Raw genomic sequence first — 15,454 nt, 5'->3', positions numbered from 1 at the left:
ACCACTTACTGAGAAACACGGTTCATATGGTTAAGTTGCATCAAAATTTTGAGAGTGGACATGAGATGATTGTGAGTAAAGACTTGGGCAGATCCTCTTTGGGAGGACTAGGCATTCAGTCAGATGCAGGCAGTGAGGTGTGTGGTAGGTGCCCTGAGTGTTTTCTCCATGGAATTTCTCCATCTTTGGAAACATGATCGTGCACATAGACATTCTCATCATTTTGTCTGCTGGGCAGATCAGAGGTTGGGTTTCTGTCCTTGGGGAGCAGAAGAGACTGGCAGGGCTTGTGTGCTTGTGGGATGTTTGCTAGGATCTTGGATGTTCACCGACAATCCTTAGGTTTCAAGTTGAAGTGGCCTGGCACATCCTCCAGGAAGTGATATGTTTATAGTTTGGCCTGAGTGGCTGGGCTTCAAAGGCAGTGTGGGAGCAAAAGGGTTTTCCATGTCGGATAAGGCTGTTGCTTCAACTCCAGACTCATAAGTCTTGATTCATAACTCTACCAAATGCTTAGCAATTCCTGATTTAATATTGGCATTAGATGTTATTAAGTAACTTAAACTCTGCCAACCTAATACTTTGCTCTTGGCAGCTTGTCCCTGGCCATTGAACATTCCCATTAAGTTGGATTTATCTGGTTGCTATCTCAGGATTACAATTGCTTTGCTTTAGAGCAGTGAAAAGAGGTCTCACATTGGCAGTTATTTCTCAATCGAGATGTGAGACCTTGGGTGTTAAGAGGAGATGAAGGGGGCAAAGGATTGAAGGAAAAGGGACTATTTGCTTATCAGCATCTCTGCTTGCTTTTGGACTAGACTCTGGCTTTGAGGAGCTGTGCTGAACTGCAGGGCAGACAGTGTTCTGGAATCACCCCAAAGTCAACCCGGGATTGAATGAGTCATAAAGCAGGGCTTACGCCTGGCTCAGCGCTCAGTTCTGCTTTTTCTTTGCTCCCACTGAACACCAGCAGGACAGCCACTGGCTTCCTGGGTCCAGTGTGTGGTAATAGGTTTTACTTCCTAATACTCTGAGCTGATGCCATGGGGAGCAACTGAGCACCCTTACAAGGTCCCTACCGAAACCCTGGCTGCCTTGATTTCTCTCCTGCTCTCTGAGCACGTCCGACTCCCATGGCCTAACCTCAGGCCATCAGACATAGACTCTTGTTTTTAAGCCCTGTGTTGGTAAGAATTACATTTCATTCTCCCTTTCCCCTTCACCCTGTGCTGTTGTTGCCTTCCTGGCTCCTTGACAGGTTGATTTGCTTTTTATGAAGACACATGATGCTGCTGAAGTCTTTGGCACTCCCGGAGAAGAATGAAGATGCTCCTTTTTTTCCTCATGGCTGCACTGAAAGAAAACCCATCACTGTCCAATGACACGCACAATCCAGAGTTCATTTTGGAGAGAGACTCAGCAGGTCTCTGCATCTACAGACTGGATATCTGTCCATCCGGGCACCTTGGAGATAGATGCCTGCCTGTCTCCCAGACACTTAGAGGTTCTCTGGAAGGTCAGATGGGGTGTTGTCAATAGCCTTTCATGGCTGTCTTTTCTCCATGTGCATACAATTTAAGTTGTGACTTAGGAAAGGGACGATTAGTCTGTTTCTCATTTGAAATGATTTCATAACAACCATCCTTTCCATTTTGGGGGCCTAGTGTCAGGGTGAGATCTGAGATCCTGTATTTGGATATTAAAAAACAAAACAAGATAAGGTCATGGATGGGTGAGGCAGAAACTCCTAAGGCTCAGCAGTGGTGGGAATGCTGGTGGGGAACCCACTGCCTTTTTCCTGGGATAAGTGTTGGTTACCAGCTGTTAGGAATTCCTGTATGGGTTGCTGTGATGCTGGAGGACTTCAGGGTTGATCCTTCTTGAAGGAGGATGGGCCTACATCTCAATAAACTCATCAGAAGTTAAAATTGCTTCAAGTCCAAAGTGTATTATTGTACATCAGCTATTTTCTTTTTTTGGCTGTGCCATGCAGCTTGAAGGATCTTATTTCCCTGACCAGGGACTGAACCTTGGCCCTGAAAGTGAATGTGCCAAGTCCTAACCCCTAAACTGCCAGGGAGTTTCCTACACCTCATTTGTTTAAAAAATAATTCACTTACCTTAAACCTCCTCAGAACACTTACATTAGCCTACAGTTGGGGAAAATCATCTAACACAAAGCCTGTTTTATAGTAAGGGGTTGAATAGATCATAATTGTTTTTCTTTTTAAAAAAAATTTTGGCCACACCCCTTGGCACATGGGATCTTTTTTATTTGCTGAATTCTTTATTTTTGGCTGTGTTGTCTTCGATGCTGTGCACGGGCTTTCTCTAGTAGCAGTGAGTGGGGCCACTCTCTGTACTAAGTGCTTGGGCTTGTAGTGGTGCCCTCTCCTGCTGCAGCCCTAGGTGCCCGGGCTTCAGTGGTTGTGGCACACAGGCTTAGTTGCCTTGTGGCATGTGGGATCTTCCTGGACCAGAGATTGAACCCATGTCCCCTGAGTTGGCAGGCAGATTCTTAACCACTGGACCACCAGCGAAGTCCAGCATGTGGAATCTTAATTCCCCAACCTGGGATTGAACCCTCACTCCTTACATTGGAAAGTGGAGTCTTAGCAACTGGACTGCAGGGGAAGTCCTCACGTAATTTGTTGACTACTCTACTGAATGTGGAAACTAGAATGGTTTTGAGCGTATTGGTCACTGACCTTTGCTGCTGCCCAGCGTCACGAGAGGATCTCACTAGCCCAGGAAAAGGGCAACATTCTAATTTTGAAGTATGGTTTCTACTGAATGCCAGTCACTTGTGTTCCAACCTTAAGTTGAAAAATTATAAGTTAAATCCTCGTAAGTCAGGGAGCATCTGTAGCATCTCTCTCGTCTTTTCCTTTTCCCAGGGGTGTGTTGGGGTGGTGAAGTGGCAGTTTAATTTGCCTTCCTTTACCGCAGGTGGAAAAGAGCCTGATGCTGGGAAAGATTGAGGGCAAGAGGAGAAGGGGGTGACAGGATGAGATGGGTGGATGGCATCACCGACTCAATGAACATGAGTTTGAGCAAACTCCAGGAGAGGGTAAAGACAGGGAAGCCTGGTGAGCTGCAGTCCATGGGGTCACAAACAGTTGGACATGACTTGGCCACTGAATAACAATAGCAGGTGGAGAACCCAGGAAACGGCTGTCCTGGGCTACAAAGGGAAGAACAGTCTGAGGTACTTTTAAGCATGTTTTCCAGGTCAGGGAGCTTTCTCTGATCCCTGGGTGGCTGTGACCCTCAGCCAGTGCCTCTTAGTTGCCTGTGCTGAGTGGGTGGTGAGGCTTGTCTCCTTAATTGGAGATAAGAAAGGTTTGCTTTCAAAATTTTGAGGCCGTAGTGCACCTATGCGCTATTCTCAGAGGTGGCTTTTGCTCCCTGATGATCTGATCATTGTTGATTTACTTTCTCAGATACATCAGATTTCTCTTCCAGTTGATGGTTTTCATGTACTTCTCTGAAATCCATAGGCCACCAGGCTGGGAGGCTTGGCGACAATTGGAGTCACCAAAACCTGACCCCTTCCTGGCTCTGCCAACCCAGGCTGGCATTATGTTCAAGGTCCATGGATGCAAGGCGTATCAAACCTCTGTCTTCTAGTAACATGGAACATAATCTGCAGAAACAAACCTGATCTCCTGACTTTTAAAAACTACACTGGAGTCCATAGTTTCATGGAGTGCTCCATTACTTTTGGCACCATCATAAACACTAGTTTTCTTGCCTCTTGGATAACATCTTGATGTGGGAGATGGATGAGAAGAAAGTGTGAAAACTGACAAGAGTTGAAAGGCCTAGTTCCAGGAATGTGTTCAAGGAAGAGCTTTGGTAAGAATATGTACAAGGTCAAGTCTCAGGCTTGTGGGATTTTAGTTGCTTGACAGGCGATTGACTGGGCTTTCAGAGCCCTTGGCAGTGAGAACGCAGAGTCCCAACCTCTGGCCCATGAGGGGATTCCCTTGTTCTCTTTTATCATGATGCATGGAGTGTTCTTTGTGGCTTCCCAACATTTTCCAAGGGAAGATCTTGATCTTAAGGAATGGTCCCAAAAGAGAGAGTCTGAGAGGTGGTGGTTTGAAGAGGGTGTCTTGGCACCTGGCCCTTGCTGAGATTAGAAGGCCTTTGGGACTTCACAGATGTTAGGAGTTGAATTGTACTCCCTAGAAGTGGGGTATGTCCAAGCCATAACCCCTGTACCTTGGTCTCAACCTTAATTTGGAAATAGGGATGTTGTGAGTAAATAAGATGAGGTCCTGCTGGAGTCCAGTGGGCCTTAATTGTCATGACTTGTATCCTTACAAAGAGAGGAGAGGCACAGACACACGAGCAGAGATGGCCACGTGAGGTCGCAGGCAGAGGTGGAGGGTGGCTGGTCACCTCCTGACGCTGGAAGAGGTGGGAAGGCTCCTCCTCCAAGAATTTCAGATAGAGCATGGTCCTGTGGACACCCTGACTTTGGATGTTTAGCCTCTGATGAGAGTAGAGCTGGTCACTGTGTCATTATTTTTGTCCCAGTCCTCCCGTTCCCCTCCCCCACCTCTCCTCCATCTCCCCTTGGAGGTGGGGGTGGTGATGGCCCAGAGTGGGGACTCTGTTTCATTTGCCCCAGCAGTTCCTTTTTGAGGAACCAGGAGGGAATCATGTTTGGGCCTGAGGACTTGAAGAGGGGGTGTGATTTTTCCCCAGATTTGACGATGTCTGGAGACATTTTTGGTTGTCACGAGTAGGGGGAGGGAAAATTGCTGTTGGGATCCTAGCGGGTTGGTGCTAAACACACAGGACATACACAGGAGCACAGGACAGCTCCCCCCACAAAGAACCCCCCGGGGTGTCAGCCATCCAGAGGCAGAGAAATGCTGCTGTAAATGAAACCTGGATGTGTTACTCAAAGTGATCACAGAACTTGCTTCCTCAAGCTGGATTACTGTCTCATTTTCTACCTGATGTGAGTCTAAAATTTTTAAAAAATAAATAGGCTTTACTTTCATAATGTTTACATAAATGAATAAATATTATGTGAAAAATAAATATTTAAATGGGTAAGTAAAGAAACCTGAGCTAAGATCTCAAGAGAGATCTGCACCCCTGTGCAACTATTTCTTAACTTTGTTTTTTGCTGTTGAAAATTTTTCTTAGAAAAGGGTTTTTACCTGTTTCCTAACTTTGGAATCAGTGCGGTTTCTCACTGTAAGCAATTTCCTGGAGAACAGGCGAGGAAGGGTAGGAAGCTGCTCCCCTACGCCCCTGCATTCCTCTGTTTCTTTTTCTCTTTGGCCAGGAATTCTGATTTTCTTCAAGCAGAGATTTTGATGCATTGCTAACATCCATGCATATTCGTTTAACCACAAGACAGGAAAAATTCAGTGGTGGCAGGCACCAACTGTTTAAGAAGATCTTTAGAAAGACAGAATTTTCTCAACTGTTCCCTTTTAATTGTTGTTTTCTCTATCCATTGTTGCTAACTACTTTTAGCTGATGACAGAATGAATTAAAGTGTCACAAACAATTTCCTTTTTATTGTTGACAAAAGTAATACATGTCACACTCTTGTACACACTTAGAATATCTCTGGGAGTACAGATGAGCGCCCAGGACGTGGTTGTCCTGTGCAGGGATCTGGGAGGCTGACACCAGGGCTGGGGGGTCGAGGGTGGCTGGCAGACGATCTTCCACTCTCTGTCATGTTGTCCAGTATAAATGTTTTAACTTGAATGTGGTCAAAACAGGGCTTCCCTCAGAGCTCAGTGGGTGAAGAATCTGCCTGCAATGCAGGAGATCCAGGTTTGATTCCTGGGTTGGGAAGATCCCCTGGAGAAGGAAATGGCAATCCACTCCAGTATTCTTGCCTAGAGAATCCCATGGACAGAGGAGCCTGGCAGGCTACAGTCCATGGGGTCACAAGAGTCAGACATGACCACCATACATCTCGGTGGACCCAGCAAAACCACATTTTGAATGTGATCAAAACCAGCAAAACCTGGTATCAAATCTAACAAACAAAAACTTTAGGTTTAGTAAAACACACAGACAAAAAAAAATCTAGGGAAATCCCTGGCGGCTGAGTGGTTAGGACTCCACACTTTCACTGCCAAGGTGCGGGTTCAATCCCTGGTCAGGAAACTAAGATCCCAAAAGCTGTGTAGCGTGGTCAGAAGGAAAAAGAAAGAAAATGCAGAAAAACCAATTTTAAAAAAATGTGATGCTTACTGTAACACAACCTATAGAAAACACATATTTAATGTGTTTTTAAATGTTATTTAATTCCCTAATAACCCTGCATGCATGCATGCTAAGTTGCTCAGTCATATCCAGATCTTTGTGACTCTATGGACGTAACCCACCAGGCTCTGTCCATGGGATTCTCCAGGCAAGAATACTGGAGTAGGTTGCCGTTTCCTCTTCCAGGGGATCTTCCCAACCCAGTGATTGAGCTCTTTAATGTCTCCTGCCATTCTGTACGCCTAGCACCACCTGGGAAACCCACCTAATAATCCTATTTTAGCCCATCTTGCAGATGAGGCGCCAGAGGCTCAGAAAAAGGTGAGCGAGATGCTGAAGCTTTCGTAGCTTCCGGAGCAGGCTTGGCTGCCTCCAGGGGTGCTGTTTCTAACCCAGTGCTGTCCTGTCCCCACATGGTAGGGTACTACCTTATCCAGCATGTAGTATGTGCCAACTGCTGTTTTAGACCTTTTTCATATTAAACTAGTTTACTCTTCCCAACAACCATAGGATGTAGGCATTATAGCCCCATTTTACAGATGGAGAAACAGGCTCCAAGTGGTGAGTTGCCTGGGCAAGGTCCCTTCCTCGATGGATGGGCAGCTCCAACTCCAGCATCTATCTTGGGAAGCAGCAGCCTGTCCTTCAGATTTGCTGGTCAAGGGAAGTTTCCTGGGAGGGACTATGCTTTGGATTCTGAGCCTTTAAGGAAGGGGCCAGACAGAGAAGATAGAACTTCCTGGCAAGATTACATCAGGGCAATGGGTAGCTTTTTATATTATTATTAGTGTAAAGTGGGGTCCCCAGGAGGAAATGCAATGGTACACAGAGATGAGGGTGTTTCCCCTCCCATCCCCATCTCCCCAGCTGGAGACCAATCTCATTACCAATTAGGTGTGTGTAAGAAGCTATTTTAGGCACATACACACAATGACATGTATTTCTTTTTTAACCCAAATGGTGGCATTTTGTACACACAGTCTGGCACCTCACTCTTCTCACTTGGTTTATCACCTTGATGGCTCCTCACTGGTTCATATAGAGCTGCCTTGTTTTGCAGAATGTCGTTTTGTGCGTGATGCACAGATAATTCATCCTGTTCTGACGAGGTTTAGAAAGTTTCCAGTCTTCTGTGGTTATAAACAAGGTGGCGGGGAGCGTACCTGTTCGCCAGCCGTTTCACAGGGGTCTTTATTGGTAGGTTCTTGGATACAGAGTTTCATCCCTGCAGTCTGCAGTGTAGAGTCTACATGAACGGGCCTGCTGGGGGTGATGAAGTGGGGCCAGGGGCTGCTTTATGTGGAGCGTTCAGGGACTCTCACCAAGGAGGTGATATTTGGGTTGAAGGATCGGGAGGGATCATGTAAAACTCCCAGGATTGGGCCTCAGCAAAATTTACTGAGATGGCAGAAGATTCAATATATCGTCTTGTAAGTAAGACCCAGAGAATCAATCACAGGGAATAAAAACCCATGGAAGTTGCCACTGGCGTTTTTTTTTTTTTTTTGGCTGGAAATCTACACAGTAAATCCTAAAGGAAATCAACCCTGAATATTCATTGGCAGGACTGATGTTGAAGCTGAAGCTCCAGTAGTTTGGCCACCTGATGTGAAAAGCTGACTTGTTGGAAAAGATCCTGATGCTGGGATAGATGGAATTCAAAAGGACAAGATGATGAGATGGTTAGATAGCATCACTGACTCAATGGACATGAATTTGAGCAAACTCCGGGAGATAGTGGAGGACGGGGAGCCTGGTGTGCTGAAGTCCATGGGGTTGCAAAGAGTCAGACATGACTTAGCAACTGAACACCACCACCAACTAGACACTAAAGCGGGACCCTGGGACTTCCCTGGCAATCCAGTGGTTAAGACTCCCAACACAGGGACTTGGATTTGATCCCTGGTCAGGAAAGGTCCCCCAAGCTGCAGACAAAAACAGAAAAAAGAAAAAAAAGAAGACAGAGCCCTGAGGTGGCTGGTCTTGGGTCTCAAGATGAGTTCCAAACTAGCTCTGAAGACTGGTACTTCCAGATGCCCTGTCACACCAGGACCAGGAAGCAGAGAAATGAGCATGCTGTGTGGTGCTGGCCTTGTCTAACTCAGAATTAAAAATTCCTCAAGCTTACAGTGTCTGTCCAGGAGGTGAGGGTGGGGTTGAGCCTATGGGTGGGGCTCATCAGAACTTTATTGACTGTCAACAGTGGAAGGAAACTTAGAGGTCCTTGGCCAAGCCATTGGTTTGGAAAAACAAAATTTAATTTAAATGGTAAATTCCTTCTGCCCTTCAAGTGGTTATTTAAAAGAATTACAGGTAATTAATTCAGGTATTGTTCATTTATCATGATAATAACAGGTATTGTTTGTTTATCATGTATTATGCACTGGGATCTAGGCCAAATGTTTTACATTCACTATTTCATTTCAATTTTCCTTTTTTTTTTGCTTAAGGATATTTCTTGCAGGTCTTTACCAGCTGATACACACAGAAGTGCCTCACTCTTTTGTGTAGATGTATAGGTGATGGACAGGGAGACCTGGCGTGCTGCGATTCATGGGGTCGCAAAGAGTCGGACATGACTGAGCGACTGAACTAACTAACTGTAGGATTCCATTGCATGGATGAACCATTTATTCCATTGTACAGATGGGCCAGAGCTAGGCATCTTTTCAAATGATTAGGTGAATGAAACTATATGTGACAGTTTGTTCTTCCATGACATTATTGTTTTTAGCATTTACTGTGTGATTGTGTCTATGAGGAATCTGAGAGGAGTAACTTCATCAGGGAGGTGATTTGAGACATCAGAGGAGGGGCTGCAGTTTCAGACCCACCTTCTGCAAGATGGGTTTTTGTGTTAGTTAAAGAGAAAATTGACACAAAGGCCCCAAAACAGTATGTTGAAGCAGGCACCCAACATGTAATGTCACCTGCAATGTTTTCTTATATACTGCCTGCTACCACGCAGAAGCCTGAGCTGTATGGGGTCCTTCATAAACACCAGTACCACCTTCCTTGAAAAACCGCTTCTGTGGTCCAAATCTCCCTTTTGGAGATTAACTGTCCTCTTTAAGGAACCGAAGGCTCTGGTAAATCCTGCAGTGAAGAAACTTTCGTTTAACCCATTGTTACCTGAACTTGAGGACATCATTTTAATCCCTCCTCCATCCCTCAACTGCCGTCAATATCTCAAGGGCCCAGAGCCTGACAACCTGAGAAACGCTGGCTGTGGCTGACACATCGGTGATCAGAAAAAAAGATTATAAAAGATTGGTGTCAACTGCTCAGTGAGTGATGTCTCTCTTGTCTTATTCATGATCTCTGGGGAAGCTCCCAACTGCCCACTTTCATGCCTTTTTTCCATCCTGTGAGGTACCAGGGTACAGTAAGCAAATTAAATAGCACCCAGGATGCAACTTAGGCAGCACTCCACCCAAAGAGCTCCCTCCCAAGAAAAATGGGGCCTAACCTGGTTCTTTCATGAGAACATTTTACCCTGGGGCTGCCCAGGGTTTAACGTCTGGAGTTACAGTATGTTATTTGCTCAGTTTCTAACTCTTTGTGACCCCATGAACTGTAGCCTGCTAGTCTCCTCTGTCCATGGAATTCTCCAAGCAAGAATACTATGGTGGGTTGCCTTGCCCTCCTTCAGGGGATCTTGCTGACCCAGGGATTAAACCTGGATCTCCTGCATTGCAGGGAGATTCTTTACTGTCTGAGCCACCTGGGAAGCTCACAGCGTAAAAGTGAATGGCTTTAAAAACCTCTTTACCATCTGAGCCACCTGGGAAGCCCAAGATTCCCCCTGGAGAAGGGGCATGGCAATCCACTCCAGTATTCTTGTCTGGAGAATCCCACGAGCAGAGGAGCCTGGAGGGCTACAGTCCATGGGGCTGCAAAGAGTCGGACACGACTGAGTGACTAACACTTTGACGTAAAAATCTCAATGCAAGTAGAAACTTCTTAGATGATAGAAATATTTTAAAACTGGATAGAGACAATGAAGATGCAAACTCCAAAAGTTTATGAAAGTCACAGCACTGTGTACACACAGTGGGTGACTTCTGTGGTATGTAAGTTACAACATTTATAAAGTTGCTTTTTAAAAAAAAGGCAAAAGAGAAAGACCCAACAGTCTCGACTCCCGAGTCTGCAGAAGGAGTCTTGTTTCCTCTGCAAACAACACGGGTTTCCGCAGGACTGAGTGTGTGCCCCGCCGTAGGTGGGCTGGAGGGGTCTATCTGGATTCTCTCCTGTAAATGCATGAATTCACAGTTTAGGTGGTGGGAGCCTCTGCCCACGTAGAGCTGACCAGATCAAATGTCCGCCCCCAAGGGCATCATCACCATGCAGCCAGAAGCACTTGGGCCAGCTGCTTGCTTTGTGATTTGTGGTTGACTTTGCTGGGTGGTGGTTTCTGAGGAAGCACAATTACATTGATTGAGGTTTTCAGGAAATGGTCCCTGAAGAGAGGTAAGAAGACCTTAATTATGGGCCTGGCTGCCAATTAGAGTGAGATCCAGAGTTTATGAATCCAAGAATGTCTCACCAGACTTCTGCTGCTCTGTGGCTTTTAGCTCCAGAACACTCACATGGGAAGGTGGATTCTGAAACTTATGGTAGAGGCTCCCTACTGAGTCTACAGTTTCTTTTGAAATAATTTAGCTGCTTTTCCAGGGGCTTCCCTGGTGGCTCAGACAGTCTGCCTGCAATCCAGGACACAAGGGTCCCGTCCCTGGATTGGAAAGATTCCCCTGGAGAAGGGAATGGCAACTCACTCCAGTATTCTTGCCTGGAGAATCCCATGGACAGGAGGAGCCTGGTGGGCTATAGTCTGTGGGGGTCACAAAGAGTTGGACACGACTGAGCAACCAACACTTTCACTTTCAGCTGCTTTTCCTTAAAGATTTTCTGACTATAATGTAGGAAAGAGAGTTTCCAGTTTATGATCTCTCTCTTTTTTTTTGGTCACACAGCACGTGGGATCCTAATTCCCTGACCAAATCCATATCCTCTGCATTGGAAGCTCAGAGTTTTCACCACTGGATGGCCAGGAAAGCCTCCAGTTTATAAATCTTGAAGGGACTCAAATTCCTCTCTTTTTTTCTCATGAATGCTCTTGAGTTTCTAGAGTACCTCCTATGTGCCAGCCCCAACGTGAGCAAAAGGATGCACCCTGGGAGCCAGACAGGCTCTTTCCCATCTCTGTGGAGTGTCTAGCCCAGCGAGAGTGTGTAGTCCATATCAGCCTCTGCTCTCCCACTGTCCTTTGCCGTGTGACCTGTGACAAGGGGTGACCCCTGCCCCACTTGTGACAAAGTGCTCACAGACTGTCCTCCTGATCCTGAAGTTTTGAAATCACTTTTTGGTAAGTCTCTATGGACCCCGCTTTATCATTTCTTCACTTATAAGGTATTTACTGAGTACCTACTATGTGCCAATTCATTTATGGCATATGGTGATGAATCAAATAGACCTGGTCTCTGCCTCGAAGATGATGATCTTGCAATGATGCTCATCACCTTTGCCCTTTGCCCCCGTGGGACCCTCCCAGTGGCCCCCCTCTCAGAGATAAGCACCATCTGTGCCCACTTTGCAGATGTGATCATCAAACGGCCAGTGGGAGCTGGGGTCTAGCCTCCTGTCCCTTCTATCTGGATGATGACCTACTATAAGACCCCGAACCTCCACAGCTGAGGCAGAGGGTAAGCTATGTGGACCCCACCCTTCAACCCCCACGCTTCAACCCTGACGCTCAGCAAAGCTGAAGAATCCTCCTGCCTTTCAAGATCATTTTCATAAGAAATGAAAATCTCTTCTCAACTGGCCCTGCCTAGTGATTTACAATTCCCCAAACAGGGCGGTCCCACCTAATCTTGGCATCCTAGGTCCTGATCCTCTCAGCCCTCTACCCCCATACCCACCCCACCTCAGTCCCTATTTATGTCTATGGACATTCCATCCTCACAAAACAGAGGAATTTTTATTTTTTTAATAAAAAATAATTAATAAAACTTTTAAAATTCTTTTAAAAGGTTAAGGAAAATTATGATAATGTCTTAAAGTGTACATTGAACAAATACTTTTTTTTTTAGACAAACAAATGCAATATAAGGTATTTGTATCATTCAAAAATAATTGAAAGAAGTGAAAGTGTTAGTTGCTCAGTCATGCCCGACTCTTTGTGATCCCATGGACTGTAGCCTGGCAGGCTCCTCTGTCCATGGGATTTTCTAGGCAAGAATACTAGAGTGGGTTGTTATTCCCTTCTCAAGGGGATCTTCCTGACCCAGGAATCAAACCTGAGTCTCCCACATTGCAGGCAGGTAGTTTACTGTCTGAACCACCAACCCCCAAAATAATTCAGTTCAGTTCAGTTCAGTTCAGTCACTCAGCCATGTCCAACTCTTTGCAACTCCATGAATCGTAGCATGCCAGGCCTCCCTGTTCATCACCAACTCCCAGAATTCACCCAAACTCACGTGCATCAAGTTGGTGATGCCATCCAGCCATCTCATCCTCTGTCATCCCCTTCTCCTCCTGCCCCCAATCCCTGCCAGCATCAGGGTCTTTTCCAATGAGTCAACTCTTCGAATGAGGTGGCCAAAGTATTGAAGTTTCAGTCTCAGCATCAGTCCTTCGAGTGAACACCCAGGACTGGTCTCCTTCAGAATGGACTGGTTGGATCTCCTTGCAGTCCAAGGGACTCTCAGGAGTCTTCTCCAACACCACAGTTCAAAAGCATCAGTTCTTTGGCGCTCGGCTTTCTTTACAGTCCAACTCTCACATCCATACATGACCACTGGAAAAACCATAGCCTTGACTAGACAGACCTTTGTTGGCAAAGTAATGTCTCTGCTTTTGAATATGCTATCTAGGTTGGTCATAACTTTCCTTCCAAGGAGTAAGCATCTTTTAATTTCATGGCTGCAGTCACCATCTGCAGTGATTTTGGAGTCCCCCAAAAATAAAGTCTGACACTGTTTCCACTGTTTCCCCATCTATTTCCCATGAAGTGATGGGACCAGATGCCATGATCTCAGTTTTCCAAATGTTGAGCTTTAAGCCAACTTTTTCACTCTCCTCTTTCACTTTTCATCAAGAGGCTTTTTAGTTCCTCTTCACTTTCTACCATAAGGGTGGTGTTATCTGCATATCTGAGCCACCAGGGAAGTCCAAAATAATTAGAAATTAACTAAAGACAGCAGAGCTGTTAAGAGAAGGGATCTGGTGCCAAGATCAGCCCGGACTCAATACCTGCTTCTGCCACATCATAGCTGTGTGACTTTGGTAAGTATTGCACTGCCAACCTGTTTCCTTGTTGGGCCCATGGAGAGTTGTCGAAGATTCCCATGGCAATGCAAGTTCAGTGCTGTGTATGGTGCCCACCCCCAAAGGGGTTCTGTCTGTGGGTTTTGTTTATTTTAAAATATTTATGTATTATTTATTTATTTTTGACAGTATCAGGTCTTAGTTGCGGCATGCGGGCTCTTTCATTGCAGTGTGTGGGCTTCTCTCTTAGTAATGGCACACAGATTTGGTTGCCCCGCAGCATGTGGCATCCTAGTTCCCCAACCAGGGATCAAACCAGGTTTGATCAAACAGGTTCCATGTCCCCTGCATTGGAAAGCAGATTCTTAACCACTGGACCACCAGGGCAGTCCTCCTGGGTTTTATTTGAGGCAGCCCCACATGGGACCCAGGGTGCAGCTGTGGATGGTGGTTCCTGTGTATATACCTTGCTGTCAGTAGAGATGCTCACACTTGGAGAGGTCCAGACCTAGGGCTGGAGGCTGGTGGGGAAAGTGCAACTTCACGGGGTGGGGGTGGAGGGGTGTCTGCTCTGCCTCCTCCTTGGAGAAGCCTTCTTGGACATGCCTTTGCACCGGCTGAATGGAGACACCTGCAATACACTTCATAACAGAATAGGTTGCACGCTCATCTTGGTGATGGGACAGTGATGACAAGGGGTCAGAGGCCACATTTTTATCTATCTTTGTCCCCCTTCAGTTCAGTTCAGTCCAGTGTCCAACAGGCAGAGTGATTGGACAGCAATGCTGGGGTCAGACTGCCTGGGTTTGAGTCTCAGCTTCTCCACTTACCAGCTGTGTGCTCCTGGGAACGTTGTTTAACCCCTCTGTGCCTCTATTTTCTCATAGGGGATAAAAGTAATAGTGGCCTCAAATGAGAGGATGACTTTGAGGAGTAATGAAGGTCATGCATCTACCTTTCACCATGTCTGGCAGTAGGAATTTGTTTCCCTCATGGACCCATTCAGCACATACTCATTCCCTGCCATTTACACACCAGATGTTCTTCTAAATAATGGGGAGGTCAACAGAGAACATCAACAACTCAACGGACATGAGTTTGAACAAACTTCGGGAGATAGTGAAGGACAGGGAAGCCTGGTGTGCTGCAGTTGATGGGGTTGTGAAGAGTCAGACACAACTTAGTGACTAAACAACAATGACAACAGAGAGCAGATAGTCAAAGATCCCTGCCCACCTGGAACATCTATTCTAGCTGGGGTGCCAGTGGTAGGGACTAAGTTGGATAATGGGCAGGGCTTCATCAGGCAGCCCCTTGCAGCCCAAAGTATGGGAGTAGAGTTAATTCTGAGAGCAATGGGAAGCTTCTGGAGGGTTATGTTTCCAGACCACTACTCTTAGGCAGAGGAGGGATAAGAAGGGGTTGGGAGACCAGAGAGGAAGCCCTTCAGTGGTTCCATGAACAAGGATGGGGCCAGGGGTGGTGGTGGGTGAGTTGAAAGGCAACCCCCTGCCAAAAGAAATGTCCATGTCCTAATAACCTGTTGTTTGTGATTGTGACCTTATCTGGAAAAAGTCTTTGCAGATGTAATTAAGTTGGCGATCTCAAGATGAGATCATGCGGGATAACCAGATGGGCCCTAAGTCCAATAACAAGTGTCCTTTGTAAGGGACAGAAGAGAAGATAGATTCATGAAGAGGCGGAGATCCTGTGACCGTGGGGATGGAGACTGGGTGAGGCAGCTACAAGCCAAGAACACCTGGATCCACCAGAAGCTGGAGGCAGCAAGGAGGGTCCCTCCCCTAGACCCATCAGAGGGAGTGGAGCCCTGCCGACACCTTGATCTCAGACTTCTGGTCTTCGAAATGAATGTCATTCTATGCTGCCCACATTATGTTAATTTCCTGGGCAGCCCCAGTTCACCAAGCTTTTC

Source organism: Bos indicus, chromosome 13, assembly GCF_029378745.1.
Source record: "Bos indicus isolate NIAB-ARS_2022 breed Sahiwal x Tharparkar chromosome 13, NIAB-ARS_B.indTharparkar_mat_pri_1.0, whole genome shotgun sequence".
NCBI lineage: Eukaryota > Metazoa > Chordata > Mammalia > Artiodactyla > Bovidae > Bos > Bos indicus.
The sequence above is the reverse complement of the archived record's forward strand: the minus strand, read 5'-3'. Positions refer to the sequence as shown.